The sequence below is a fragment of the Protopterus annectens genome, chromosome 16.part0 (assembly GCF_019279795.1).
Source record: "Protopterus annectens isolate FY-2018-M chromosome 16.part0, PAN1.0, whole genome shotgun sequence".
In the NCBI taxonomy this organism is placed as follows: Eukaryota; Metazoa; Chordata; order Ceratodontiformes; family Protopteridae; genus Protopterus; species Protopterus annectens.
This window is the reverse complement of record NC_056750.1, coordinates 616,255,718-616,283,000: the sequence shown is the minus strand read 5'-3', so window position 1 is coordinate 616,283,000 and position 27,283 is coordinate 616,255,718. Positions and strand designations below refer to the sequence as shown.

At 39.0% G+C, this 27,283-nt stretch overlaps 1 protein-coding gene across 1 annotated transcript in view; it reads left to right on the top strand.

Annotated features, from left to right (window-relative positions):
• Positions 1-27,283, top strand: part of LOC122790382 (solute carrier family 2, facilitated glucose transporter member 6-like) — a 338,986-nt gene that overhangs the window by 63,971 nt on the left and 247,732 nt on the right. The window lies entirely within an intron of this gene.

The window sequence follows — 27,283 nt, the reverse complement described above, 5'->3', positions numbered from 1 at the left end:
AACTAAAAATAAAACCAGGACTGACAATATTTTTTTGTAAGTTGTAGGACTGGTCTAGTGGAGATGTTTCACATTGTGCAGCATTTGACCAAGATGCAACTCTGCTGTCTAGCATTTGACCAAGATGATATGAGTGGATCAAGAGTGATTACTCATCCCCCCCCCCATTCTTTCTCCCTATTACATGATCTTGTTTTTAAATGCAGTATCTAAGGAATGCTTTGAAACAGTAAGAACAAAGTTTTTGGCTCATAGTTTTGTGTGGTGGCCTGGGACTGATAAAAATATCAAGTAATAAAAGTTTGTACTGGATGCAAAGTAGTTAGACTACATCACCACCATAAGCACACATGAAGCTGAGGGGGTAGTCTTTATTGCCATGGCAATATATCCGTATTTATGTTGTAGAGATATTTACAGACACCATTACTTTTAATTGCAGCAGATGCCTACTGTAAATAGCCAGAGGTTATTGGCATTAACTCGTTAAACTAAGGAAAAAAACATAGCTGCAGTACTATAAACAATGTTTGCAAAGAATGATATGTAGTAGCACATTGTCGGTGATGCACAGTTTAGTTCAGAAGAATTTAGTACTTATGTAATGCCAAATGACAAAGTATTTCACATTTCCTTATCATTATTAGCTATAAGTAGGTTGCTGAAAGGTTTATTCATATGTTTAAAAAATGCAGTTAAAGCTTTGAGCTCATAAAGCCAGATCCAGTACAAAAAGATACAGTTTTGATTGTGGCCCAGATGACTTGTGTCTAAACACTAGAGAATTCAGCTATAGAAAGGAGTGAGCAGACAATGGCTGCTTTCCTATCCTGGGGGGGTGGGGCGTGAGATGGCCAAATCCTGCAGAAACACCATCTGGGGGTTGGCCCCAGAAATATGCTTATTAAGCACAAGGGCTCAAGGGCAAGAAGTCAGCCAAAGAAGGCTTGTACTCCAGTCAAGCATGTCTGGTGCTTAAAACATGCAACCATCCTGAAATCAGGGCAATGAACATTGCAGTGTATGTACCTGCCAAATAAATGAGGCTTGTAGGAAAAATCAAGGGCATCAAAGGTGATACCCCAAAGCTAATCATCAGAGAATTTCTGGGGCCCCAAACACAAGCCAGAAGAAGTTATGAGGTCAGAACATAAACACTTAAAGCTCTGAGAAGACCAGCTTCTACTAGCATGTCAAAATGTAGAGCTCATAACCACTGACTTAATGTCAACAATGCAGTTTATGACAGGAGCTCAGGGACAACACTGACACTGCTGAATCCTGATGTTTGGATAACAGAATACAGTACCTACTCAGCACAAGATCCTCGTGGTGGCCAGCAGAGTAATCCAAGCTTCAGAGAGCTGAAAAAGCGACTTTACCTGATATATAAGTATTTTTTTGTGGCTTTCCACTTCTATTTATCTTGCTACTGTATTTTCGCCTGTTTGCTGATACATTGCTACTGTTTTATTCTGCATTTATTCTGATATTGCACTTGTTTCTCAGTTTGTTACTTTAAATATCTGTAACTGTTGCAAATTGTTTGTGTGGGCTGTGATAGCCGATTTATAGCATTTATAAGTGTTTACTGTATCTGTTCTGCTTGTCTCTTTGAAAAAAAAGAAAAAACCAAAAAAATATCTCTTGTTTTCCCGCCTTGCTAAGCTAGATTAGTCCAGTTTCAGAGCTTGCTGATCCCTGGACTTTGTTTGCAGTTCCTGTTACTGATTCTTTACCTAATTTGGAAAGGAGGAAGTTCCTTTGCTATCCAGTGGGAGTGGGAAGCATTGAGCTGCCTGTTGGTCCAGTTTTTTGAGGTTTCAGCCAGCAACTTGTAGTTTATTGGTCGTTTTGGGCCAGTTCCTAGCTTCTTTCAGCCCTCCGATATAAAAACGCTTAACGCTGCGTTTTGGCTTGTACCTACTCAGCACAAGATCCTCGTGGTGGCCAGCAGAGTAATCCAAGCTTCAGAGAGCTGAAAAAGCGACTTTACCTGATATAAGTATTTTTTTGTGGCTTTCCACTTCTATTTATCTTGCTACTGTATTTTCCTGTTTGCTGATACATTGCTACTGTTTTATTCTGCATTTATTCTGATATTGCACTTGTTTCTCAGTTTGTTACTTTAAATATCTGTAACTGTTGCAAATTGTTTGTGTGGGCTGTGATAGCCGATTTATAGCATTTATAAGTGTTTACTGTATCTGTTCTGCTTGTCTCTTTGAAAAAAAAGAAAAAACCAAAAAAATATCTCTTGTTTTCCCGCCTTGCTAAACTAGATTAGTCCAGTTTCAGAGCTTGCTGATCCCTGGACTTTGTTTGCAGTTCCTGTTACTGATTCTTTACCTAATTTGGAAAGGAGGAAGTTCCTTTGCTATCCAGTGGGAGTGGGAAGCATTGAGCTGCCTGTTGGTCCAGTTTTGTGAGGTTTCAGCCAGCAACTTGTAGTTTATTGGTCGTTTTGGGCCAGTTCCTAGCTTCTTTCAGCCCCCTGATATAAAAAACGCTAAACGCATGTTTTTTGTACCTACTCAGCACAAGATCCTCGTGGTGGCCAGCAGAGTAATCCAAGCTTCAGAGAGCTGAAAAAGCGACTTTACCTGATATAAGTATTTTTGTGGCTTTCCACTTCTATTTATCTTGCTACTGTATTTTCGCCTGTTTGCTGATACATTGCTACTGTTTTATTCTGCATTTATTCTGATATTGCACTTGTTTCTCAGTTTGTTACTTTAAATATCTGTAACTGTTGCAAATTGTTTGTGTGGGCTGTGATAGCCGATTTATAGCATTTATAAGTGTTTACTGTATCTGTTCTGCTTGTCTCTTTGAAAAAAAGAAAAAACCAAAAAAATATCTCTTGTTTTCCCGCCTTGTTAAGCTAGATTAGTCCAGTTTCAGAGCTTGCTGATCCCTGGACTTTGTTTGCAGTTCCTGTTACTGATTCTTTACCTAATTTGGAAAGGAGGAAGTTCCTTTTCTATCCAGTGGGAGTGGGAAGCATTGAGCTGCCTGTTGGTCCAGTTTTTGTGAGGTTTCAGCCAGCAACTTGTAGTTTATTGGTCGTTTTGGGCCAGTTCCTAGCTTCTTTCAGCCCCTGATATAAAACGCTAAACTTTTTGTACTACTAGCAGACTTGGAGCCAACGCAGTTCAAGGGGAAACTTTAAAATTTTCTTGTTTACTTTTTGGGCTTCCATCTATTGATGGGGAAGGGATTCATAGCCTTTGCCTTTTACTTTTACCCTACTTTGTTCATTTACTTTTCAGTTTTTACTTTAAATTCTAGGTTGCAAATTTTATACGCTGATAGGTTGCTGACCTTCAGCTAAATATCTGTTTCTTGCTGTAACCAAGTCAAACTGCCTCTTTTCCTTCTAATATTAGTCATTCAGACTGTGATTCTGTTTTTGCAGTTTGCTAAACTTCTTTCCTATTGGAAAAGACCTTTGCTTCCAGTGGGTGAAGCATGAACTGTTGGGATTTTGAGGTTTACGCAATGATTTATTCTTTTGGGATAGTTCTTAGCCCCTGAAAAAAACTAACAGGTTGGTATCCGACTGCAAGACCCTGTTCAGAGCTTTCACTTAGAACTAAGTTCTTACTGAACTTCTATTTTTTTATTTTTATCTTCTACTGGGTTTTCCTGTTCATCATTCTTGATTTCTGCATTAATCTAATTCATTGTTCGTGTTACTTAGCACTGTAAGCCAAATGTTTTAGCTGTTAGGTTTAAAAATTCTAATGTCCGTCTGTTCCCTCTATAAAACCACAGATTGCTTCCTGCTTTAAGCATTACCGTTTGATTTATCTCCTGGAAAGTTAGTTCCTTTACCAGTAATTGAACTTGAGTCCGTTGTTAATGTGGAGGGAAGATTATCGCCGTTCCAGTTCTGTGATTACCCGAACTGTAGCAGCCTTGGCCTTGTTCAGGTCGCCATAGAATCGTTCCGTTACTTCAGGTCCTGTTGCAGAGGAACAAATTGCAAGTTTAAAAAATGAATAATATGGGCTACTTATAATCCCCTTGGGGGTACTATTGACCTTCCTATGCCCTTAAAACTGCTTTTTATTTACCTTTTTTTCCCCGATTTAAAAAAACTTTTGGCCCCCCGAAAAATTTGGGGCCCAGATAACCGCCCGGGTAAAAGGCTTTACCTTTTAAAATTTTTTTTTTTTTTTTTTTTCCAGTTTTTTTCCCGTTTGTGATCATTTTCCTTTTTTTCCCTTTTTAATTCCTTTTTGGGTAAAAATAATGTCAAATTTTGGTTTGTAAGGATTTATAGTTTTTTATTTCGAGTTTCCTTCTTAAAAAAATAAAAATCCCTAGCTAGAAGTCCAGTCGAGTCCGTTCTGGCTTTGTTTGCATTCCTGTACTGTTCTATTTGGAAACAAATTCTTTCCTATCAGGAAGGGGAACATTGAGCTGGTGGGGCAGTTTCCCTAGTTTCACCAATGTAGTTTCAGCTCTTTGGATTTGCCCCAGCTCGATTAAAGCCCCAATTACCTAACACAGTTTTGTCCTATCAGCCAAGACTCGGCCAAAATCCATACTTGCTGATGGTTCCGACTTTATTTTTGCTACCATTTGTTTATCTTGCACTTATTTGCTTTTCTCTGATCATTGATGACTTTTCTTTTGTTATTTAAAATTGTCGTTGAAATTTTACTGTATCCATTTGTACATACGTGTACTGATCAGAGCACTTGGGCTTATAAAAGAATTTCCTTGAAACCCAAAAACCAGATTTCGTTTCATGCTGCTTACCCTTTAAGCTTTATTATTTTGTGAAGAAGTTCTTTACCAAAAGGGGGGAAGATTAGCCTAGTTGGCATGTGAGCAGCCAGTTAGTTTGTTGGGTTTTTGCACAACTTTAGTTTTTTTTGATAAACCTAGCCTTCCCTGTTACGCAACATCTCTTTTGGCAGTACTAATCAATCAGACTTTTTGCATATACCTTTAACTTAATGTGTAAAGCATTTTTTTATTTTTGTGCTTTTCTTATAATTTTCTGTTTTTTTGCATTATTTTACATTCATGTTTCTACTGCTTTAATATTAACTTTAAAGTTTTTTATGTGCCGAATTAGCAATTTTTGGTTGTACTTTTTTACCTTAAAAATATTATCAGTACTCTTGTTCTTGATAATAACCCCTTTATCCGTCACATTTTCATCCTCAATTTTTCCCCGTTCATGCTGTTTTTCTACTTTGTTTGCAGAATGCACTGATCCAGTATTGGAAGCAAGTCCTTCTCCAGTAGGGGCATAGCAGCTTGTAGTTTGGTGTTTGCAGCCAGATTTAGTTTCTTTGATTTTGCAAAGCTTTTTTTTCACTTCTGATAAACCAGTGCTTGGTATCATCTTCAAATAAGGATACCCGATAAATCCATTAGGGTTAAATTCGATTTACCTGTATTATTTTGCTGTTATACATATTATCTGCATTTTTCTTTTTGACTTGTCCGTTTTCTGTTAATTCTGATATTGCAATTGTTTTGTTTGGTTTATAAATTTTAATGTTTAAATTTTTTGTTGGCTTGTCCGAAAAAAAATATCTTTTTGTTTTCCTTGAAAAAAAAAAATATCTCGTTTTTCCCCTTGCTGACTGGGTTTGTCCCGTTTTTGTTCTGATCCCTATTTGGGGAGTTCCTTCCTGTTCCCTTTTTCCCGTGGGGGATTTTGCTTAAGGTTTTTAAAAATTTATGTATTTATTTTGCTTTTTCTTTATTTATATTACCTTTTATCCTTTTTTAAAATTTATTTCTTCTTTTGATTTGTTTTCCTTTTTTTTTCTATTTGAAAAAATTCTTGATTTGAAATGTTTTTTATTATTCCTTTAGAAACATAAATGAATTTGGTGTTTGGTAACTAATTGTTATTTGTTGTGGATTTTTGTTTGATAACTTACTGCTCGAGATTCTCCTAAGAGGCCAGAATTGCCAATTAGAAGTGATGCGATTCCTGGGCCAATATAATTTTTGCATTACTAAATTTTTTTTTTTCCCTTTTGCGTAATTCTTTGTTTTTCCATTTATGCTGATAGCCTGATTTTACTTAAATTTGTACTGTTCAATTGTTTTGTGGCTGTTTGCCGATTTTCATTATAATTTACTTTCTTCCTGCTTTATCTCGCTAAACCCTATTCTTGTTCTTACTGTGATTGTCAGTTCGGAAAGCGATATGACTTTTTTAGTTCTGTTACAAAGCTTTCTAATTTAGAATGGAAGTCCTTGTTTGGTAGTGCTATTGAGCTCTTTGTTTTGATAACAGAACTTTATTTTTGCTTTTGGCAGTTCAAACCTTTACAATGAATAACCATTAGCGTTTTGATACTGGTCCAATGATTTAGCCAGCAGTATTCCAATTCAGAGTGAAAGTCTCTCCTAAGTATCTTGTGCACCAACCCATTTATTTTGTATTTAGCTCTATAGATTGACGTTTATCTGTTAACGATATTATTTTTGCGTTAGAGAAGATCTGTGACTTTCAAATTGTTGTTAGCTTATACCTTTTAAACATTTAAGTGTTTAAATTTGATTGACTCTTGAAAATTAATATGTCTAGTTTCTTACTACTAATTAATCCGTTTCGAGTTGTTTTATGCTTTTTGAGTTAATACTGATCTTACTCTTTGAAAGAGAGCCTTATCCATGAGGTGAATATTAGTGCCTGTTTCAGTTTGGATTCAGAACAATTAGTTAATTTCTTTTGGCAGTCTAGCTCTTTAGCCGTAAAAGGTGTATTGGTTGTCCTTTACCAATCCTTGTTGGGCAAGAAAACTTAGAGGTAAAAGCCTTTAGCCATTTTTTTGTGGTTTCCAAACCCTTTTTTGTAGTTTTGCTAATTTCTATTCTTGCACTGATTATCAAATTATTTTTCACTTTTTGAGTAGTACTTAAATTTTATGTTCAATTTTGTAGCTGTGATAGCCTTTATGCATCATTTTACTGGATTATTGATTTTGCTAAAAAAAGGGTACTTAATACTTGCTTTAAAATTTGGGTTAATTGATAACTTTTATGTTGTACTTTTATTTATTGCATGTTCTTGGAATAAGCAATATTCCTTGGAGTTGTATTTAGCCAAACCGATTTTTTGCATTCATTTTTAGTTTTAAAAAGGCTTGATAGGTGACTACTCCTTTTTTAGCTACCAGCTCGGGGTTTGGGGAATTTTTAGTTTCAATAGCCATTTTATTTAATTGGTTAATTCCCCCGGGATCCCTGGTAAAAATTTTAAATTTTTTGCCCAAGCAAAAAAATATAATTTAGAATTATTTAATTTAATGAGGGGTACATAAAAGAATTTTGGTTCCCTTTAAAAATTTTGCACTTACCCCCCTTTGGTCCCTTGTAGTTTTCTGTGAATTGAATTGGAGTTTTAGTTTTACTTAATTCAACGTTGAAAGTGGTGGCTTTACCTATTATCGCATTATATGTTTCACAGAGTTTTATCTTAAAATAAAAAACTTTGTTAACTTTTGTCTTTTCTACTTCTGTTGCAGATGACTGTTTGCAGTTACTTTGACTGTTTTACTATTTATAGGGGAGTCTTTATTTTGTATTAAACTTAATCCTGTCCTTTTGTGAGGTTAACCCGATCATAGTTTATAGTCGTTTGATTCCTGTTTTCGCCTATAACAAACCTATCCTTTTTGCTTGTAACTGAAACTGTTGTCAAGCTGCTAAATTTACAGTTTGAGTCTGAAAGAGACTTTACCTAATTAAATATTGTCTTTCCCTTCAGTGATGTGAATTGTATTGCCTTTGTGACATTGGATGTTTAATTTATTTATTAATTGGTTTGCAGTTTGCTTTCATACTATGTAGAAATGTTTATAGCTTTTTAGCTTGTACACTTTAAATTAGTGTCAGGTGCTTCTGCAAAAAAAACAAATACTCATTAGTTTTGGTTTATTCAGTTCAGACTGTATTTTACTTGTTTGACGATATTTATTTTCTTTGCTATTTGAATAGAATTGTTTTATCATTTGAACTTAATTTGCATTGTCCATTAGTAGATAGCCAGTATACTTTTAAATTTGGGCTTTTTTCTGCTTTTCACAGAATAAAAAAACAGATTCTTCCTTCCTACTATTAGCAAGTCCCCTGCAGCGGATTTTCTTCATGTAATTTTACCTATTAAGATTTGTCCTTTGCTTCATTTGTGTGTACGTATTTTGCCTTTTTTTTTTTGTTTATTATCAACTTTATTTGTTTGGCCCTTGTTTCTAGTTTTTCCTTAATAAACCCAATTGTTTGTGCTGGATACCTGTTGTAGCATAAAGTGTCAGACGTACTGCAAGTTTTGAAAGAAAAGGAATACCTTATAACCTTGTAGGTTATTTAATTAGCATGTTCTGGTTGTTTAAGTTCCTATTTTGATTCTGATATTCGAAAGGACTTTTTCTTCGTTTTAAAAGATAGCTGCAATTGTAGTTGGTAATCATTCAGCATTTATATTGGCGTATTGCAGTTTGCTTTTACAACAGAAAAAAATAACCTTTTTTTTAGCTAAGAGTCCCAAAAGCGTCCCATATCAGACTTTCTAAACTTACAAGGAAAGAATTCGCTTCCATTCTGTAAAACTTATGCCTGTTGTCATTTTGGAGTTTCAGCCAGCACTTATTTATGTGTTTTCAGTTCTGTTCTTTATATTAAAAGTAAGGTTTTGGCTTGTACCATAACAAATTGTGGTCCAGAAGGGTTCGCTTTGAAAACCAAAATATTTTTTGGCTTCCCCCTATTATCTTTCCCGACCCGTTTGTCACCTGTTTCAATTTAAGACATTGCTACTGTTTTATTCTGCATTTATTCTGATATTGCACTTGTTTCTCAGTTTGTTACTTTAAATATCTGTAACTGTTGCAAATTGTTTGTGTGGGCTGTGATAGCCGATTTATAGCATTTATAAGTGTTTACTGTATCTGTTCTGCTTGTCTCTTTGAAAAAAGAAAAACCAAAAATATCTCTTGTTTTCCGCCTTGCTAAACTAGATTAGTCCAGTTTCAGAGCTTGCTGATCCCTGGACTTTGTTTGCAGTTCCTGTTACTGATTCTTTACCTAATTTGGAAAGGAGGAAGTTCCTTTGCTATCCAGTGGGAGTGGGAAGCATTGAGCTGCCTGTTGGTCCAGTTTTGTGAGGTTTCAGCCAGCAACTTGTAGTTTATTGGTCGTTTTGGGCCAGTTCTAGCTTCTTTCAGCCCCCTGATATAAAAAACGCTAAACGCGCGTTTTTGGCTTGTACCTACTCAGCACAAGATCCTCGTGGTGGCCAGCAGAGTAATCCAAGCTTCAGAGAGCTGAAAAAGCGACTTTACCTGATATAAGTATTTTTTTGTGGCTTTCCACTTCTATTTATCTTGCTACTGTATTTTCGCCTGTTTGCTGATACATTGCTACTGTTTTATTCTGCATTTATTCTGATATTGCACTTGTTTCTCAGTTTGTTACTTTAAATATCTGTAACTGTTGCAAATTGTTTGTGTGGGCTGTGATAGCCGATTTATAGCATTTATAAGTGTTTACTGTATCTGTTCTGCTTGTCTCTTTGAAAAAAAAGAAAAAACCAAAAAAATATCTCTTGTTTTCCCGCCTTGCTAAGCTAGATTAGTCCAGTTTCAGAGCTTGCTGATCCCTGGACTTTGTTTGCAGTTCCTGTTACTGATTCTTTACCTAATTTGGAAAGGAGGAAGTTCCTTTGCTATCCAGTGGGAGTGGGAAGCATTGAGCTGCCTGTTGGTCCAGTTTTGTGAGGTTTCAGCCAGCAACTTGTAGTTTATTGGTCATTTTGGGCCAGTTCCTAGCTTCTTTCAGCCCCCTGATATAAAAACGCTAAGCAGCGTTTGCGTTTGCGTGATTTAGCTTTTAGCGAGTTTCTTGTGAGTTTTTGTGAGCTGCTACTGTTGCACACTAGGGCAGCGCGGTTAAGCAGATTTAAACTATTAGGGCTACCTAAATTACACTCTTCAAATTTTCCTTAAAACTACCTTCCTCGAACTATACTACTGATCTAATCAGCGTATCCTATAACTAAAAGATCATCTCTACTTGACTCCAAGTAGACTATTCTCTATCTGTTAAACCTAGCACTTGCTCCTACAGTACTTATTACCTTGATACGGCACTCTTGTCATAGATAGTACGCCCAAAAGGCAAACCCCCTTTTCTGTCTCCCACGTCCCGGAATCTTTTTCAAAGTTTTTGTCTATTCCTTCTAGCATGTCGACGGATCAGTTGCTAGTGTCCTCTCCTGCTCAGCTGGTGAACCTGGGAATTTTGAGGCAATGTTACAATTGCCTCATGTACTGAACAACCCTCTCCTCCTCCCACAAAACACAAATACATGCGAGAGATGCAACTATCGACCAAACTGGAGGCTGAGCTCTCTCAACATAGGACTGGCAAGACCAGTCAGGAGGAGAAGGTTACCACACACACTATAGACCCAGTCTCACATAGTACCATCACAACCTCAAATCATACACATAAACACACAAAGACATGCTCGAGGCTCTGAACAAAAATCTACCAAAACAGCAGAGGCCACCTAAGCAGACACCCAAACAACCACCACCTCAGAACACAGCACCTGCAACACATAGACCTCACAGTCAGAGTGTCAAACAGTCACAGCCCTTAAGGCCAAACACAATGCCGGACACACTAGTCATTGGTGACTGCATGGTGTGTCACCCTGGCGTTTGTCTCACCAGACTGAGTAAGGAGAAGGTCACAGTAAGCTGCCTGTCGGGCGCTAGAATCCGCCACATAGCATGAAGCACTCAGGTCTCTCAACAGCAGGTACAAATATGACTCAGTCATTGTCCATGCTGGTGTGAGCGACCTGAGGCGTATCCTTGGACTACATGAAAAGAGACATTGAGGAGCTCTCTGATTATGTAGCCCAGGCAGGTATGACCCTGACCTTGAGCAGTATCCTACCTTCACCAAGAATGATGCCACAATACAGAGATAAGATGATCAGCTTTAACAATTGGCTTAACCACTGGTGTCATTCAAAGGGATCAGTGTCTGTCTGCCTGGGATGACATGCTGGACAAGCCACGCTGCTTCTGAGGGGCGGCTTGCACCTGTCACCCTGGGATTCGGATATTGGCAAAGGCTCTTGCCACCCCATAGTGCCTTTTTAGGCAAGGCTCAAATTCTAAACCTACCACCCTAGAACACAAAAAGGAAAAAACTAAGGGTAATGCTGCTCAATGCCAGAAGTCTAAATCTCAAAATGCCTTTTCGAGGCCCTTCTCAATATGGAGAACATCGATGTCTGTGCTGTGACAGAAACCTGGTTCAAGGCTCCTGAGAGCACCCCAGCACTATCAGGTTTTACCTCATATCATGCGTTCCGGCCCCAAAATCCGGACAATACCAAGAAAGGAGGGGTATCCATATTCATCAAGGACACCCACACCTCAAGACTGGTGGAAACGCATACGATGCATCGGAGACCATCCAGGTGCAATTAACCATAGGCAAGACTGCTCTGCAAATTGTAGCATGTTACAGGCCACCTTCACAAACTCAGGAACCTCACATGGCTTTCCTGAAAACACTAGAGGGATAAATGTATCACCAAACACCATCATACTAGGTGACTTCAATTACCCTAATATAGACTGGGAACACTACTCAAGCCCAAACACCCTAGCCCAAAAGTTCCTGGAATTCATAAACTCAAATGCCATGGAACAACTAGTCACCATCCCCACAAGAGGAGATAACATACTTGATCTCATCATCACGAACATGGGAGCACAATGTTCAACACCGGAGTATACCCTCACTGGTGAGATCAGACCACAAACTAATCTCGCTGGAGGTCCTCATCCCACCCCACCTGAAATAAAAGACCACAGTAAAAACTTCTCGAAGCCGACTTCACACTTCTAAAGACTAGTGTGGTCTCATTTAAGGCGACCGAGCCGGCGGAAAACAGTACTCAAGCCGCTGAATCACTCACAAATGCCTTCTACCAGCACCTGCAGGACTGCATGGATAAGGCAATCCCAAGCAAAACAAAGACTCTCTGTACCAAAGGCAGCGTCCACTCTGGTGGACCCCAGCCATAAACAAACTCTACAACAAAGGAGAAAGCTACTACAAGATAGAGCAAAATCCTTAAAAGGTAAGACACCCTTGATCACTATAAGTAAAAACTAAGAGCTCTCATAAAATCATCCAAAGCAAATTTTGAGAGAAAAATAGCTAAAGACTCAAAAGACAATCATAAGGCATTCTTTAGCTATGTTAGAAACCTGGGAGGAAACTCCCAGATATGCTCAGAACTAGTCAAAATGATGTGAAGATTACTGATCCTACAGACATTGCCAACATACTGGCTGACAGGTTCAGTGCAAACTTCTCCCCCTCCCCAAAGGAGAGATATCTATACCAAGCGATTGCAGCCCCAAACATTTCCAAGCCCAAGTTAAAACTGCTCTCTCCAAAGCAAAAACACAGCATCCATGGGACCCGGCGGTGTCCCGGCTGTATGCTCCACGAACTCAATGAGGAATTAAACCCACAACTAGGACAGCTATTTAATCAAAGTCTTACCTCTGGATATGTACCCAGGAGTGGCGCACTGCAACTGTGGTCCCACTTCACAAAGGCGGTGCTTCCACCGACCCTGGAAATTACCGGCCTATTAGCTTGACAAGCCTTATCTGCAAAGCCATGGAGAGGATCATAATGGACCTCATAAATAAAGACATAGGGAATTTGCAGACCTTGGATCCAACCCAGTTTGGCTTTGTCAAAGGCAGATCATGCCTTTTAAACTTGGTTGACTTTTCGAAACAGTCACCAAAGCCATTGATGAGGGAAAGGCAGTCCATACAGCCTACCTGGATCTGGCGAAGGCCTTCGATACAATACCTCACTCGGGTATCATTGAAAAACTCAGCAGCTTAAATGTTAACCCATACATCACAAGATGGGTTGCAAACTGGCTGAGTGACAGAACCCACAGGGTCAGAGTTGCTGGCGCCATGTCAGACTCAAAGCCTGTCACAAGTGGGTCCCACAGGGCTCAGTCCTGGGCCCACTCTTGTTTGGCATCTACTTTTCAGTACAAGCAAACACAGGAGGGTTATGGCTGACAAAGTTTGCAGATGACTGCAAACTGGGAGCCATAGTAGAAAACACATCTGACACGGATATCCTTCAGAAGGGTCTCACAGAAAGCGGATAACTGGTGCCAGAGCCATGGCCTAAAGTTAAATGCCAAAAAATGCATAGTCATACCCTTCGGGAAAAACAAGGTTACCCCTAGCTACCAAATAGGTGGCAATCCACTGAGCACAGAAGAAGTTATCAGGGACTTGGGGACCCAGGTTGATTGTAGTCTGTCATTCGACACCCATGTAGCTAAAGTAGTTAGGAAGACCTTCTACATTGCCCACCTTATCATGAAGGGATTCTCATCTAGATCAAGGGAGGTCATGGTCTCCCTTTACTCATCACTCATCAGACCAATGATTGAGTACAATGCCCAATTCGAATGTATCTGACCCGACACTTGCAGCAGCTGGAGAGACCACAAAGTTCCTCACCAAAAGGATAAAGGGTCTCAAAATCTGTCCTATGCTGCCCGACTGAAAGAACTCCAGCTCTATTCAGTAAACAGCTTGCTCAGAGGTGACCTTTGCCTAACATACAAGGCCATGTCAAACCCAGATTTGATGAATATGCTTCACCTCAAAAATCTAGATCCACCAGAGCCACAAGGCGGAGACTTAAACCTCGACACGGCTATTAATAGGGGCGTGCTGGAGGGATAGATTCATCACCCAAAGACTCCCTATGCTGTGGAACAAAATCCCGGTATATGTGAGGCAGAGCACCTCGCTGGCCATGTTCAAGAGAAATCTTGACCAATGGATGGGAGATCGCAAATATACCCCAGGGATTACCTCAGTGTCACTGCTCGACAGAGGCACAGCAAAATAATGGGTATAGTTCCCCATACTTAAGGGGTGGCGTAAGCCACAAAACGATGGGCTAGGCTTGTAAATGCCCTCGGGCAGATAGCCTAGTATGAACCTATGAACCTATGAACCTATGAACTAGACAATATCAGTACAAATATGGGAGTCCAAACAAAAACTTCTGCAGAATAGTATGAACTGGCATATACTGACAGAACTGATAAGTGAAGATGATGTTGCATGCTTATAAGAATAGCGTCTCTTATAAGTACCACTGATGTGAGAGGCAACTCAGATGCCATGCAGACAAGATTTGAAGTGCCTATGCTTTAAGCAGTGCAGCACCCACTACAAGGTGACTGCATTTGATGGATATCTATCTGGACACAGTCAGACCTGAAGATGGATAGAAACTAAATCCATGACACAGGATGGAAGTATGACCAGATCCAGCCTCATGGAAGAGTGCATGACATGAACTAATCTCAAAGGTAGAACACCAGAGTCAGTATCAAAGATGGAAGCATAAAGTATCAGCACTAAGATGGACTGATGACCAAAACCAATTCCAGCAGTTATTGATAACCACAGCCAAATTTCCAGAAGGATGAATTACTGCCACTCTATTGGTAGGATAGATGGTCAAAGATATAGTTTTTCTGAAGAAAGGCAAACTAACAGAAGAGAGATGACAATACATACCACAAAAAGGAAAGCTGAGTCAACATGCACCCCAAAAGGATGACTGACCAGTCAAAGATGGTTTGATGAATGGCTATTTATTCATGTTCTCCAAGGTCCAAGGATGCAGATCAGAATTATATCACCAAGCAAGATTCACTTGTTGGACTTGGGTTAGTCTCCAGTCCAACCCACTGAGACCACATAAATGTTCTGCAGACCATTTGAGAATGCTACCTCAAAAACTGAGCCTCTGAAAAGCAGGAAAACAGTACAAACTGTAAAGAAAAGAACATTCCAAAATGAATGTCTAAGTCAAAACTCAGGGTATAATATTCTACAGTATGAGAATGTATTGCAGTAATCATATTAAGTATCAGCACAATATGAACATAGTAGACTTAAAATAATTGCTTATAGGTAACTACTATAAGTAAATGCCCTCCTCCAGCTATATGATGAAGCAGTCAGATTTGTATGCAAATGCATTTACTCCATGTGAAGCTCTTTGGCAATGCCAGTGCCATTGTAGTTTGTAAGGCTTTAGTAAATAGATGCTCAAAATCTTGCTCAATCCAGGTGCTATTTAATTTAGTATTTTGACAATATAAGTAATATGAGCAAGTAATGTTAGATAAAGAAAAAAATACAAGTTTAAGAGCCTATGCATTTCAACATATCACTCTGCACTCAAGACATCTGGTTTAATGTGGGTAAGTAAAACTAAAAAAAAAAAACAATGAGCTAGCAAACTGTGACCTGAAAGAAGTTTATTAATTAAAGCAGCATAAAAAACAAGTAACCAGACCGGTTTCGGCTGGTAAGAAACACAGCCTTCATCAATGTAAACATGTTATAACTTGATATTACTTGTGAACCTCTGCTATCTCTGTAAAAAACAAAAACAAAAAAACCTCTGCTATCTCTGTAAAAAACAAAAACAAAAAATCTTGCTTTTTTCCCACTTTTCTGAGAGTTAAAAAAGTTCAGTTACAGGCTTGCTGTTCCTGAACTGTTTGAAAGTTTCTGTGAGGCCATTTTTGCTTGGGCTGAAGGAGGGTCTCTCTGTTGATCAGTGGCAGTGAATAACATTGAGCAGCTTCCCTGCCCCCGTAGAGGTGGTTACTGACTTGAAACTGTAGTTTTATTGTCCGTTTTGGGTCTATTCCTGCTTCTTTCCAGCCCCTGCTATCAAGCACGCTTTAACGTGCTTTAGCGAGATTTAGCGCGGAGTTGCCACTAGAGCAGCATCGGGCAGCGCCGGTTAAACAAGGTTAAACTCTTTCTGGCTCCAGAAAGTCTGTTCTTCAATTTTTCCCTTAGAACTGCTCTGTTAGGAACCTAAACAGTTTACACCTTCACTAAAAAGTGCAGCACTTGTTCCAAATAGCTTTTCTTCTCAATAAGCTCAGCTCTTGTCTTATAAGCATATCCCTTGTCTTATAAGCATTCTCTTTGCAGGTCAAGCACTCCTATATTATACAAATCTCTCACTAGCAAAACCCCCAGGAGTGCCCACTTCCCTGCTAAGCCCACTACTTTTCTGTCTCATACCAACTCATAATTCTTTCTAGCATGTCGAAGGGTCAGATGCTGGCGTCCTCTCCTGCCCAGTTGGTGAATCTGGGAATTCTGAGACAATGTTACAATTGCCTCATGTACACGGACAACCCTCTCCTCCTCCCATGTAACACTAACACTTGTGAGAGATGCAGCTATTTAGCCAGACTGGAGGCTGAGCTCTCTCAACTCAGGACTGGCAAGACCAGGCAGGAGGAGAAGGCAACTGCACACACCACAATACCAGTCTCACATAACTCAACCACACCACTGAATCAAACACATAAACACACTAAGACATACTCGGAGGCTCTGAGTAAAAATTTACCTAAACAGCAGAGGCCTCCAAAGCAGACACCCAAGCAACTGCAAACTCAATACACCACACAAACAACACATAAACAACAAAATCAGTGTGCAAAGCAGTCACTGCCCTTAAGGCCAAATACAACACCAAACATACTTGTCATAGGTGACTCCATAGTCAGACACACTGACGTCCCGCTCACCAGATTGAGTAAGGAGAAGGTCACAGTAAGCTGCCTGTCGGGCGCTAGTATCCGCCACATAACGCAAGCACTCAGGTCTCTCAACAGCAGGTACAAGTACGATTTAGTCATTGTCCACGCTGGTGTCACCGACCTGAGACGTACCTCCTTGGACTAAATGAAAAGAGACATTGAGGAGCTCTCTGATTATGTAGCCCAGGCAGGTATGACCCTGACCTTGAGCAGTATCCTACCTTCACCTAGAATGATGCCACAATACAGTGATAAGATGATCAGCTTTAATAATTGGCTTAAATTCTGGTGTCATTCAAAGGGATCAATGTCTGTCTGCCTGGGATGACATGCTGGACAAGCCACGCTGCTTTGCAAGGGATGGCTTGCACCTGTCACCCTAGGCTTCGGATATTGGCAAAGGCTCTTGTCACCCCATAGTGCCTTTTTAGGCAAGGCTCAAATTCTAAACCTACCACCCTAGAACACAAAAAGGAAAAAACTAAGGGTAATGCTGCTCAATGCCAGAAGTCTCAATCTCAAGATGCACGCACTCGAGGCCCTTCTCAGTATGGAGAACATTGATGTCTGTGCTGTGACAGAAACCTGGTTCAAGGCTCCTGAGAGCACCCCAGCACTATCAGGTTTCACCTCATATCATGCGTTCCGGCCCCAAAATCCGGACAACACCAAGAAAGGAGGGGGGGGTGTCCATATTCATAAAGGACACACACACCTCAAGGTTGGTAGCAATGCACGATGCATCGGAGACCATCCAGGTGCAATTAACCATAGGCAAGACTGCTCTGCAATTTGTAGCATGTTACAGGCCACCCTCTCAAACTCAGGAACCTCACATGGCCTTCCTGAAAACATTGGAGGGGATAAATGTATCTCCAAACACCATCATACTAGTTGACTTCAACTACCCTAATATAGACTGGGAACACTACTCAAGCCCAAACACTCTAGCCCAAAGGTTCCTGGAGTTCATAAACTCAAATGCCATGGAACAACTAGTCACCATCCCCACAAGAGGAGAAAACATACTTGATCTCATCATCACGAACATGGGATCACAATGTTCAACACCAGAAGTATACCCCTCACTGGTGAGATCAGATCATAAACTAATCTCGCTGGAGGTCCTCATCCCGCCCCACCTGAAATAAAAAGACCACAGTGAAAAACTTCTCAAAAGCCGACTTCACACTTCTAAAAACTAGTGTGGTCTCCTTTAAGGCCCCTGAGCCAGTGGTAAACATTACTCAAACCACTGAATCACTTACAAATGCCTTCTACCAGCACCTACAGGACTGCATGGATCAGGCAATCCCAAACAAAACTAAGACTCTTTGTACCAAAGGCAAGCGTCCAGTCTGGTGGACCCCAGCCATAAACAAGCTCTACAACAAAAGGAGGAAGCTACTACAAGATAGAGCAAAATCCTTGAAAGGTAAAACACCTTTGATCATTATAAGTAAAAAACTAAGAGCTCTCATAAAATCATCCAAGGCAAATTTTGAGAGAAAAATCGCCAAGGACTCAAAAGACAATCATAAGGCCTTCTTTAGCTATGTTAGAAACCTAGGAGGAAACTCCCAGATATGCTCAGAATTAGTTCAAAATGATGTGAAGATTACTGAACCTACACACATTGCCAACATACTGGCTGACAGGTTCAGTGCAAACTTCTCCCCCCCCAAAAGGAGAGATAGCTATACCAGAGGATTGTAGCCCCCCAAACATCTCCAACGCCCAGGTGAGAACTGCTCTCTCCAAGGCAAAAAACACAGCATCCATGGGACCGGATGGTGTCCCCGGCTGTGTGCTCCACGAACTCAATGAGGAATTAAACCCGCAGTTAGGACAGCTGTTTAATCTTAGCCTCACCTCAGGATACGTACCCAAGGAGTGGCGCACGGTGACTGTGGTCCCACTTCACAAGGGCGGTGCCTCCACCGACCCTGGAAATTACCATCCCATTAGCTTGACAAGCCTTATCTGCAAAGCCATGGAGAGGATCATAATGTAACTCATAAATAAAGACATAGGGAACTTGCAGACTTTGGATCCAACCCAGTTTGGCTTTGTCAAAGGCAGATCATGCCTTTTAAACTTGGTTGACTTTTTCGAGACAGTCACCAAGGCCATTGATGAGGGAAAGGCAGTCCATACAGCCTACCTCGACCTGGCAAAGGCCTTCGACACAATACCCCACTCAGGTATCATCGAAAAACTCATCAGCTTGAATGTAAACCCATACATCACAAGATGGGTTGCAAACTGGCTAAGTGACAGAACCCACAGGGTCAGAGTTGCTGGAGCCATGTCAGACTCAAAGCCTGTCACAAGTGGTGTCCCACAGGGCTCAGTCCTGGGTCCACTCTTGTTCGGCATCTACTTTTCTAAAGTACAAGCAAAAACAGGAGGGTTATGGCTGACAAAGTTTGCAGATGACTGCAAACTGGGCACCATAGTCGAAAACACATCTGACACAGATATCCTTCAGAAGGGCCTCACAGAAACGGATAACTGGTGCCAGAGCCATGGCCTAAAGTTAAACACCAAGAAATGCATAGTCATACCCTTCGGGAAAAACAAGGTTACCCCTAGCTACCATATAGATGGCAATCCACTCAGCACAGAAGAAGTCATCAGGGATCTGGGGACCCAGGTTGACAGTAGCCTTTCGTTTGACACTCATGTTGCTAAAGTAGTTAGGAAAACCTTCTACATTGCCCACCTGATCATGAAGGGATTCACATCTAGATCAAGGGAGGTCATCATCCCGTGTAGTCATCACTCATTAGACCTATGATTGAGTACAATGCCCCATTCGGAATGTATCTGACCCGACACCTGCAGCAGCTGGAAAGGCCCCAAAAGTTCCTCACCAAAAGGATAAAGGGTCTCAAAAATATGTCTTATGCTGCCCGACTGAAAGAACTCCAGCTCTATTCAGTCTCATACCGCTTGCTCAGAGGTGACCTGTGCCTGACATATAAGGCCATGTCAAACCCAGATTTGATGAATATGCTTCACCTCAAAAATCTAGATCCCTCAGAACCACAAGGGTGGGAGACTTAAACCTTGACACGGTTATTAATAGAATGTGCTGGAGGGACAGATTCATCACCCAGAGACTCCCTATGCTGTGGAACAAAATCCCGGTACATGTGAGGCAGAGCACCTCGCTGGCCTTGTTCAAGAGGAATCTTGACCAATGGATGGGAGATCGCAGATATACCCCAGGGATTACTTCAGTGTCACTGCTTGACAGAGGAACAGCAAAATAATAGGCATAGTTTTATTCAAACTAAAGGGGTGGCGAAAGCCACATAACTATGGGCTAGGCTTATAAATGCCCTTGGGCAGATAGCCTAGTATGAACCTATGAACCTATGAACCTATAAAAAAATCAAATGCTACTGTTTAAATACCTGCATCAACACTTTCATTGGTTCATTTTAGAATTGCTCATTAAGACCAAGTGGAAATAATCCACCTAGCTTTACAATCCATTTTTTCTCTTTAGAGTCTAGAATGGAATGCCAACCTGTTTTGTTTAATTTATTACCCTTTACCACGTCAATAATCATAAATGTAAATTTGGCTGATTTGTGTAACATACAATGTTTATATAATGCATTGTTGGATTTTTTGTTCTTGATATTACTTACATGCTCAGAGATTCTCAGCCTAAGAGGCCGAGATATTTGGCCAATATAGAAAGATCTGCAAGTGCATGTGGCCGAATATACAAGCCAGTCACTGCTGCAATTGGCAAAACATTTTATGTCATACACCATGCCACAGTTTTTGCTCGTAAACTGTTTGGACTTAGATATTTTGTCCCAGTTTATGCCGTGGCCACATGGGAAACATCCAATCAAATGTTCACCTGTAATGCTGGTTTGTGTCACTTGAGACCAACTTTTCAACAATTGGCACTCATCACCAAAGTCCACCTCCTGACTCACAATACGTCCAGCTCTCACTAACTGGCCCTTAATAACTGATAGCTTCAGATAATATGGGTGGTAGCTTGAAAAGTGCAGGAAGGAATTTGAATATGTGTTTCTCCTATGAATTCTTGCCAATAAGCTTTTTAATTCACTATTCTTGGATAACCAGATGTCTAGGTATGCTATTGCTTTTGTATTGTATGTGGAAGTAAACCGCAAACATTGAGGAGATGTGTTAAATTGATTCAAGACCATTTTACTGATCTTGACATCACCATTAAGTAAAATGAAAATATCATCCAATTAGCGTGTGTAAAAAACTATCTGGTCCTTAAGGCCTGAATTTTTAAACACATATTCAGATTCCCAATGAGCCATTACTAAGTTGGCTATACTTGCCCCACAGGGAGATCCCATGGTGACACCAACTTTTTGCAAGTAAAATTTGTCACCAAGCATAAAAAACAATAATAGATGTTAACATTTTTACTAGGAAGTTAAACTTTAATTTAATGATGGGGGTAGCATAGAAGAAGAACATAGTGATCAATTTAGAATGTCTAGCACATATAACCCTCCTTTGCATCCATTGGTGCAAGTGTTTGAACAAATGTGTGAATTGGACATTAGGCAAAGACTTAAGTATGGACATAGTTTCAACAGTAATGACCACACTAGTAAGACCGAACGGGAATATCTTGATTATATTAAATCGCATTATATTCGTATTTGTAAACCCGATAAAGGGGGGGGGGGTCTTGTAGTCTTTGACAACATAGACTACTATGAACGTATGGTGAATTTACTAGATTGTCCTTATTACATACTGAGTTCACGATCAGAAGTGAACAGAGCCTAAAGTATAATTAAGAATAGCATTGAGGACATGTTTATAGAGGGCAGGGTGGAACAAAGTGTTTTTAATTATATGTCCACTTTATATCCCAAGTACCCTTACTTGTTTGGTATACCAAAGATCCATAAAGATGTGACAAACCCCCCTATAAGACCATTGGTAGACGGACGTGGTTCACCAACATACTCTTGTGCCAAAGTTGTTGACTTAATTTTGCAAAACTTCTTGACACATGAACATCAAATATGTAAAGATTCATGGTCGTTTCTTGAGAAGATAGACAGTCTAGAATTTAATATTGATAACAATTTCCTCACAGTAGATGTGAAGGATTTGTATACGTGCATCCCCCATGACATAGGGATTTAATGGGTGAGTTTAGTGCTAAAGAAAAATGGGGCCACTAAAAGAGAGATAGCATTGGTCATTGAGCTATTGGAGTTAATACTTTATAACAACTTTTTTATGCTTGGTGACAACTTTTACTTGCAAAAAGTTGGTGTCGCCATGGGTTCTCCCTGTGGGGCAAGTATAGCCAACTTAGTAATGGCTCATTAGGAATCTGAATATGTGTTTAAAAATTCAGGCCTTAAGGACCAGATAGTTTTTTACACACACTACTTGGACGATATTTTCATTTTACTTAATGGTGATGTTGAGATCAGTAAAATGGTCTTGAATCAATTTAATGCATCTACTCAATTTTTGCGGTTTACTTCCATATACAATACAAAAGCAATAGTATACCTAGACATCTGGTTATTCAAGAATAGTGAATTAAATAGCTTTGTGGCAAGAATTCATAGAAAAAACACATATTCAAATTCCTTCCTGCACTTTTCAAGCTGCCACCCATATTATCAGAAGCGGTCAGTTATTACATTTCTCATTCATAGCTTCGTTTGGTTCATTACTCTGACTACTGCAGTACCTGGTTTTTGAATTTGTTGTTGTTCGTGCTTTCTTGGTTAATACTTGTTTTTTATACTGCTTTAATTAATAAACTTCTTTCAGGTCACAGTTTGCTGGCTCATTGTTTTTTTGGATGTACCTTGCCTTGTGGAGCCGTGCAATTGCTTTTGTGCAGGAAGACTTGTTTGGTGGTTACAAAAGTAAAACTCAAGACACAGACTGTGAAAAATATGCTAAAGGAATGTGATAGTTCCTACAAATGAACACTCAGCTAGTATTGTTAAATAACAGAAGTAACATGATTGCTAACTGTGGTTATAAGTCACTCACAGTTACAGATAGGAAGAAGGGTCAGATCCAAACTACTTATATCCTCTTCAGTTTATAAATACCAGAAATTAGCATGCAAGCCTTACAAACTATGGGTATAAATCATTCACAGTTACAGATACGGAGAAGGATGAAATAAAATCTACTGCCATCTTTCACTATATCAGCACCAGAAATTGAATGCAAGCTTTGAAATTATTTAGTAAGAGACCACCCACTCAAAAGCAGTACTACAATGAAAGTGCTAGAGACTTTTTTCAAAAAGAAGAGGAAAGAAAATTCACCTTAGATCAAAATTCTGATAATAAATCTCACATACAAGCAACTGTAGCATCTTTTGGAAAGCTGTCTAGCCATGTTAACTACCTCAGTGATAACACACCCATGAAAGTAGACCCAGTAGTCAGGGATTTGTGGAACGCATGCAGACAGTAACTTCATCATCAACCATCAAGTGACTATGGCAGTAAGGAAATCATTCTATGTTGTGCAACTTACAAGCAAGGGTATGGCATCTAGGTCCCATCAAGTCATCATTCCACTGTATTCAGCCCTCATCAGACCAGTCATTGAGTACAGTGTGCCCTTTGGAATGTACCTGACCAGGGACATACAACAACTGGAATGTCCATAGAGGTTCCTTATAAAAAGAATGCAGGTCATAAACAACATGTCCTATGTAGCTCACCTCAAAGCTCTATCTCTGTACTCTTGTCTCCTAAAAACTGTTGATGGGAGATATATGCCTGGCAAACAAGGCATCCTTGCATCCCAGTCTGATTGCCCTTCTGCATATCAACAAAACAAATAGCATCAGAATAACCTAATCTAGGGACTTAAACATTGCTTGTAACATAAACAGGACATGCTGGAGGGACAGGTGTGTGTTCTTTTCTGGAACAGGTTTCTCATCCATGTGAAGTAAAGCTGTTCCTTACCCCAGTTCAAGTATAACTTTGACCAGTAGATGGGAAACAGAAATTCAGCCCTGACCTGGCACCTACATCCCTAATTGACAGAGGCAGCCTGTAAATGATTGACCACCCAAGCCATAGCCTACATGCAACTCGTAGAATAATCTTAAGTTTCTTAAAATTGTCAGATATATTTGGAATGCATGGCTAGGGTTAAAAATGCCCCTTTTGTCATTAGCCTAGTTTAAATCTATGAACCTACGTCATCCCCAAAGTCCAAGATCTCACATTATCCATGAAAATGATATATTCTTGTACCAAAGAAATTGTACACATCTAATGAAACTGTCAAATCATGGTTTCTTGCTAAAGGATCAAAGGACAGCCTTGATCCTAAGCTGTCAGATGCTGTGTCTGAGATTCCAGTGAAACAGTTCTTAGATGAAGAGATAGCTAATATTTCAAATCCTACTCTATCCAGTGATCATTCCAGTCAAGGAACTCTTACCTTAATTTTTTACTACAAGTAGAAATGATTCCTTATTTCAGAATAAAATCTCCTGTATTAGCTGTGTTAGGCTATATGGACACATAATATTTAAGCAGGCTTGATTAATATTTGTTCTGTGAGCTTCTTAACTGAACCCAGTACAGCTTCGATATTCAGTAGTCAGTATACTGTGAGCATTGTATAAAAGTTAACTGACACTTTATTCCTAAGTGTTCATAAAAGTGATACAAAATATAACCAATTGCTTTCAAAATTAAAGCCTTTAGTTATAAAAAATCAGAGTACTACAGAGGTATAAATTGTACTTCCTACCCCCACCTATACACACAAATTCCACTCATTATGTAGGCACTAACTTGTTTCTTGTTAGAAAATAGGAAGTAGCGTGTAAAAGTGATGTGTTTATTTTATTCAACTGTGCTAAAATAATTTTAGGTCTTTGAGTGTGTGGGTGCTGGACTTTAAAGTTGTAGTTTACCTTAAGATTTATTAGCTTAAAAGATATTCCAGAAATGAATAACTTGCTACCATAATTCCTTCATTCAGCTACTCATATCTGTTATTGTTAATTAAGTCAGAATCAGTAAACATCAAACTTAGCTGATGAAAACTGATATAGAATCATTAATTATCATTCCTGAAAATGGACCTTTACTCAGGAAATTATGTGACATGGGTAAAATAAAGCATTATAGCAAGTTTTGGATGGTTGTATGTCTCATTGTTGTGAACAACCAGATACTCCCCCTTCTTTGTTCCCTGAGCTACATTAAACGTTTCTGTTGTTTTTTTTCTGAAGTATTTTCTTCGTTGCTGCCCACTGGTTCTTTTATTCTGCCTTTAATGTGGTAGATGGAATTCACTCTCACTCTCTCTCTAGAAAGTAGAGAACTACAGGTGCCTGGTTTGAAATATTTCTTTTAGACAGTATTGGTTTCATCCCAGTCTTCCACATGCTAGGGGAGCATTGTTTACTTAAGTTTATATCATAGTTTTAGTGTTCAGCTAAGTTTCATTGTCTTTGGATGGAGTTTTCCTCTAGGTTCACATCTCCTTGTTCTCTGTAATAAATTGAATTCAAACCTAGGCGACACGCACACCCTAAACAGACATGGGGGTATTATCATAAATTATATAATACACAGAGATTAGTATTCAAAATTGTGCATGATGATCAAACACCTAATCAGTGTGCCCATTGTAAATCGAGTATGTCCTAATAGAAAGAAATCCGGCCACTTAAGTATTGTTGAACAGCTAGACTTCCTACTGCAAGATATTAAGTTAAGCTCTCTTCAGATATTTTGAGGGATACAGTAAAATATTAAATAAATCATGACTTTCTGCAAACCTTTGGATAGTTGAAAGGTATAGTTAATGGTAGTATGATCAGTCATAGCACCGTTAACCTTACTTGTCATTGTCCAGAATGCAGCAGAATATCCTTATTTTCCAAATATTTTGGTTTGGTCCCTCATAAAATTTTGCTTGCATCTCTCAGATGTACTAGTCTATGTAGAAATCTACATTTTCCCTGTAGTTAGTGCAAAGCTTCTTAAAACTAATTCATTGCTGTGTGTGACAGATGACATGTATAAACAAAATCCCAAACACAAAAACTGCATGCTGGACAAATAAATAAAGTTTGCAGCAAGTGAAATTCTCCAATTAGTTTTTCACAATATGTTCACCATTCAGAGTACGTAGTCTAGTACAGAAATTCCAGGCACACCTTTCAAATACACATGCTTTTCAAGAATATCTGTAATTTTAAACTCAAAATATGTGCTCCATCCCTTGTAAAGTATGTGATGTCTGTGTGTGTGTTTCAAGGATTTAGCAGCTGTTTAGACAGAGAGACATTTTAAAATCAGGAGATAACAAAAAAAAAAAGTTTCAAAAAAATTTAGACTGTAATAAACTAATATATTTTATGTTCCATATTGTATTAGTGTACCTTTAAGGAACCAATGGTATAGGTTACATGATTTTTCAAAAACATTATTTAATGAGTCAAATTGTTTTAATGGTTCTGATGATGTCTGTTTAAATTTGGACAAAACAGCTAAACCAGTGTAATGAGATTTTTAATAAAGTGATTCAGTCAAGTTTTACCACATCTGAAGTATTTTTTGGCATTTGTGGTTATTTTTGGTTATTTATACCATGCTGGAAAACTGACCCATTTGTGTGTGAGTTTTTTTTTTTAATTGAGTATAAATCAACTCAATTAAAATTTCCTGTACTAACAGGCTCACTTTTAGACCTCAGAGTTGCAGGTATGAAGAAACTGCTCTTGTTTATTAAAGGAACAGCAGAATTGGTCAAGACTGGTAAAGAACACTGCTGTGTTAACTCACATTCTTTTGACTGAAAATTTATCTGTGTAACTCTTTTTATTAACTAATGTTTAAATATTTATTTCAACAATTACATATCTGCTGCCTTTCAGTTTCATCTTTTTTTCTGTCAACCCCCTACTCCTTGCTCAATTTAGGCTCATTACAGTTTTTAGGTTAATCTCTTCCATACACCTTTTAATCATATTTTTTATATTTATTCTTAAGAACATTATTGAACATTTGTCTGATGTCTTTTAGAACAATCTTAAAATAATGTACCTCACTAAATTATTAAAAGTTCAGTTGCATATTGTCAAAGGAAAAATAAACTTAAAAAAAATGATCAATACACAGTAGGTTCAGGTTAAGGCACTTTAATCTTGCAGCAAGGAGACAAAAACGTGCTAATACAGAGTTTGTCTAACTAAAATCAGGAAGTAAGTTCATCTTTATACACTTTCTAACAACACATTGTCTACCAAGCTGACATAACAGATCACAAGTTTTAACATCATCATTATATAGCAGCTGTTTATCCATAATTTTCTGCTTGCACTATCAATTTTATGAAAAACTTCCTAAGAAAAACAATGTGGCCTTGGTGACCACTGGTTAGATACAGTTTCCCACTATGTTATGTTTCTATTCAAGGTACTATAGCTAATTCGAGCACAAAGCAAGTACAGATTCTTCAAACAGTCCTTTGTCTTATGTATCTCTTCTTTTCCGCAGCTGTGCATGTTCTCATAACACGAAC